The sequence below is a fragment of the Montipora capricornis genome, unplaced genomic scaffold (assembly GCF_036669925.1).
Source record: "Montipora capricornis isolate CH-2021 unplaced genomic scaffold, ASM3666992v2 scaffold_483, whole genome shotgun sequence".
Lineage (NCBI taxonomy): Eukaryota > Metazoa > Cnidaria > Anthozoa > Scleractinia > Acroporidae > Montipora > Montipora capricornis.
The window spans coordinates 102,501-107,500 of record NW_027180220.1 but is presented as its reverse complement, the minus strand read 5'-3'; the positions used below and the strand labels follow the sequence as shown (position 1 = coordinate 107,500).

At 37.6% G+C, this 5,000-nt stretch overlaps 1 protein-coding gene across 1 annotated transcript in view; it reads right to left on the bottom strand.

Annotated features, from left to right (window-relative positions):
- Positions 1-5,000, bottom strand: part of LOC138036399 (tetratricopeptide repeat protein 28-like) — a 105,794-nt gene that overhangs the window by 51,431 nt on the left and 49,363 nt on the right. The window lies entirely within an intron of this gene.

The following is a 5,000-nucleotide window of genomic DNA, read 5'->3' as shown; positions in this document are numbered from 1 at the left end:
CGCATCCGCAAGGAAGTGCACATGATAAGGTCATAACGTTCCGTATGGCTCAGAGAATTACAATTATCCTTCAAGGTAAGTGTACCTCTCGTCTAATTTAACATTTTAATAAAACATCGAAGATCTAAACCATACATCCATGTCCAAATCACCTTTATATAACATTTGCAGTGCACACTATTTTAGACAATAACCTATTTTTGGTTTTAATAAACTGCTGTAGTGTTAAGGCCCTAGCAAGCGGCTTCAATGTCCGTTCGATTTTGTTCAACGATGTTGACTGTTGGGGTGGGGTGGGCAAACGGTTTCATCACATCATCAACATGTGATTTAACAAAACTTCACGAGAGGACTGGTATTCAGTCCCAGGCTGTAGCCGCGGTTGTTACTATGGACACGGACATGGAGACCGATTAGTGCGCACGCGCATACCCAAAAATGTTAAAAGAGAGGGGCAAACGGCTTCAATTTCATTCGACGCTCGCGATAACGAAGGAAATGTTGAATGATTGTTGAAGCAAACTTTTAACGCTTTTAATCTTCAACTTTGATTCAACACGTTGCAATTTGGTTGAAAGTGAGGAGGGAGTGGAGGACGAAGGAACGCAAATGGTTTCAACGTCGCTGTTAAACAAAATCGAACGGAAAATGTTGAAGGCTTTAGAACGGTATTGTAGAGGGAATGTGTCGTCAAATTAATGCGCGAAGGTTTTGCAGCCTAATTAAACTTAATCTATTTTTTAAATAAGTGATCAGTCTCATCCCGGGAGGTTTCCTTTAAAGGTCACCAAGTTAGAGAAGTGATGGCCTAAGTAAAATTTCTCTTTTGGTAAAACATCGATCTGACGAGTTACAAGAAAAAAGGTCGAATCGTACCTCACTAAAAGGGTTTTTGCCATTAAACAGAATTATTTAATTAATTAATTAATTAATTAAGCGAACATAGTTTTTGAGTGGATCTGGATGTTGCTAATTGACCACTCCTCAAAAATTCTTTTCAGGGCCAATGAAACATATCAGTCATCCAACAGAAAAGAATAACTTAAGGAATCCCAACTGGACGGATTAAATTAGGCAAGCGCCCTATCCACTTAGCTGCTGAGTATATCGAGACAAAGCAACTGATTAAAAAAAAAAAAAACCTCGCGAAGTACATACACTATTAAGCCAATGCAAAACAAAACAGAACATGGCATCCTTTGAAGAACGAAGCACATAACAATACATAGCTATTCATGGGCAAATATGACGTGTATTCTATAATCTAGCCCAGGGTATAAATAAAGAAACAAATGGCAAAACCCTTCTTAAGTGAAACCTTCCTCATTAAGTTTACTCCAGTTACTTGGAAATTTCTGTTCAATGTTATCCAGTGCACAAAAACGTCACATAAATATGTTTTACCCCTTCAAGTACGGTACCGGGGTCATATTTTACTGTTTGCTAAACATGACTGCACTATCTCTCCACAATCATTGCCTGTTACACCAAACATGTTCCTAGAAAGATCTATCTGTAAATTGTACTCCACACAACTGCACATCTGGAATGACTTGTTGAAACACCATTTCCATCTGTCTGGAAATAATATGATCGAATATTACAGAATATTAAGTCTGAAAAATCAGCTACAAATAACAAAATATTTCAGCTGCAATCACAACTGACACAAATATTTTTCCCCAACATTTGCTTATTTGATAAAATCAATGAGTGGCCATTTACAAATAAGTTATTAAGAATTATCAAGAATCATTAAGAACCCTGCTGTTATTCATAGGTCCACCCCAGGGCCTGCCACTATTTTCATTATATGTTATTTTTTTATTATGTTATACACTTACTGTTGGACTGCCATCTGCAGAAATCTTTTAAACTCTCACCAACGGATCTTCTGATGTTGATAAAAAAGCTTAAACAGATACATGTCGCCACCTGCGACTCAGTAAAAGTTGAAATTATTCATAATTTGTAACGTTTTTGTATTACAAATCTCTGCTATGAACATGGTTACTACAGGCACAGGAATTGATTTCCTGACTTTTCCCTGTCAAATGTAAATATTCCTTTACCAACTAACTTAAAACAATAATAAAATTTACAAATTAGTCCTCTTAATGACCTCCAACCTCCCCTCCTCTCTGTTTTACGTACCTTGACAATGACAGCTCGCACTCTTGTTGGACCTAATGGGCTAACTCAATTTTGTACTTAATTCAAATCTCCCGGGATTTAAAGATTCTTTGTGTATTGTGTATTGTACTTGCATGAAAATGTAGCATTCATATTTAAATAATATGGAAATAACTGGAACAAAAATGGGTTTGAATTGAGTACACTTGAGGGAGGGTGACAAATAATATTATTATATAATTGTAAATAACGTTTATTGGATTATAAACTTGTTATTGTTGTCCTTGAAGGCAGAAAAAATAATTTCCTAACATTATTTTTTCAGTATACTGTTTTTTACATCTCTCTATGTTAAACAATACTCTGGTAAGCCTTAAAAAAAACATCTCACCAGTCCGGTGTGCACACATAGACCCAAAGCATTGATCCAGTGAGCATGCGCACAGGCCTCAACGAGCAGGGCACCTGTCGAAGCACCAATTATCTAACCCAATGATCAAACCCTTATACAGGTGTCACGAAATTCCTTTTTTCTCGTTCCGCATTAATTATGTATAGTCTCCGTTGGTTTTTTTTTTCTTTTTCTTTTTTTCTTCCTGTTCTCTTCACAAGTTCCATAGTTCAGTGTTTTTAATTATTCGTATTTCATAACGGTGTTAATGAACTAGTGTTGTTGTACCGCCTTTCCTGGTAGAAAAAAAGTCTCATGTTGTAAGCTTAATTAATGTAAAGTAATAGTTCAAATTCTTGTAACCTTGAGATTCGGTTTGGTTGGTTGGGCAGAAAGTTTGCAGTTGAGAAAAGAGAAAGAGCAGTCGAAAGAATTTGGAAAAGGAAAGTATCACTGCTATGAGTCAATAGTAGAAGCCGGCCGGAAATTCAACGACAAAACTCCCTTTGTCATCAGCGGCAAGAAAAGAGAAGAAACGGTCAGATTGAGAGAGATGCGATAACTTAGAAGGAACTAAGAGCCAGAGGAGAAGTAGGCGCTGACATATAGAGAAGTCGTCGTGGAAACCGATGTTAGTCTGTTGGAAAACTGGACAGCTAGATTTGCTTCTAAAGAACTGAACTGGGTTTGCTAGTAAAGAACTGAACTTATTGACTGTAAATATTAGAGTAAAGCAATTTTAATTTGTAAATTTAGTATTATCGTTTAAGTTAAGTTGGAAAATAGATAATTATTTATTTAGTTAAGTATATTAAGGTTTATTACACTAGTTTAACTCTTTTTTGGTTAGTTCGTTTTCCTTGTTTTAAATCCTGCAATTGTATATTCTTAAGTTCCTTAGGCCACTTTCGCTTAATTATATATAAATTATTTAAACCCTGTTATTGCTTCTTTTATGCTGTGTTGCGAGTTTGTGGAAAGGGGTGTGAGGTACGTTGTTTTACTTTAGTTTTCTCCTGTTCCCTCCTCGCAATCTTGCGAGACCCAGGGGATCGCGAACCGTCACAACAGGCACACAGATGAACAAGGGAACCTAAAGCAAAAAAACGTTTGAGTCAATGAGGGTTAATTGAAGGAGAAGGGCCTGCATGGAATCTGTGACTGTCAGAGCACAGTCTGGCCTCTCATCAATATCGCAGGGGTTGGATTCCTGAACTTGCGTAAAAGAATTGGTTGAATTTCCTGTTAGCTGTTTTATTTCCTTGTGGGTATCCACTGGATAGCCTGCTTAGAGCTCGACTGAGTATGCTGCATTTTTCTCACGCCATACATCTGGTTCCAGTAACGGCTGATTAATTGTGAAGGAAACTGATCTGAGGGCAAGTGACCAAACACTTCTTGGGGGCATTTTTAAGAAGAGAGAAGCATTGTAATCGTCTTTCCTTCCTTGTGCATGTCTAATATGAACTCTATCAAAATGACCTTGTTTTGATAAAAACCTTGGTCCATACTTTTTAACCCGTTGTAATTGACATTATGTTTGTACCAAAACTAACGATGCAAGTAACTCTATCAACGTGGTTAAGTCACCATCAGCCAGGCCATTTGATTTGCCTTGCGGCACACAACTGAAATAAAGCCTATTCAAATATTATAATTCGCTCTTGATATAGTGGATGAATATTGACCAGTTGAGATGTTACTATTAGTGTTAAACTTTTGGGTATTAAAAAACTTCATTCACTTAGTGTCTCTTGACGACAATGTGCCACACACTGAGCTAACCATACTGACCCGGATTTGCCATTTGTTCTTATGATCTCTGTGAAATGTCCTCCTGATTGCCAAAGGATTATATTCCCTTCTTCAAATGCAGACACCATACGTGAACCCTGTGCCTCAAGCTCGCACATTGCTACCTTGTGCGAACTTCTCTTGCAGCTTAGCAGCTGTACCATGTGAAGGAATATCAAAGACCATGATCTTGCCCTCGGACGTCCCTTGAGAATGTCAGTATTGGGCTAAGGAGGTAAAGAAAATCTTGAAAAACACAAAGAACATGTGTGGGATTTTTTGGGAGACAGATGATGATTTGGCAATAGCCAAGCCATTTGGAAATGGTCTGGTGACGCTCAAAACCCAGAAATTCTTTCACTTGATCTTGCAAATTGACTGTCTTCCAAGACACAATAGCAGCTGGAGAGAAGAGCAAGGGGACACTGCAATCATGACATTGACACTTATAAAAATCAATGTGCATCCAATTATGTGCATTTCATGACATATTTGGTTATCAGCACAACAAAAGATGTGTAAAGCCAACTCTTTTGCCTCTCTTGGAAGGTGTCATCAAGTGTCACGAAAAACATGGATTTTAGTCTTGCTTTGCAGCCAGCAAAACAGTGAGTTTAATCTGCTTACCAACACAAATGTACTTGTCTCCTACAGCACTATTACCTCTGGATAAAATGTGAAT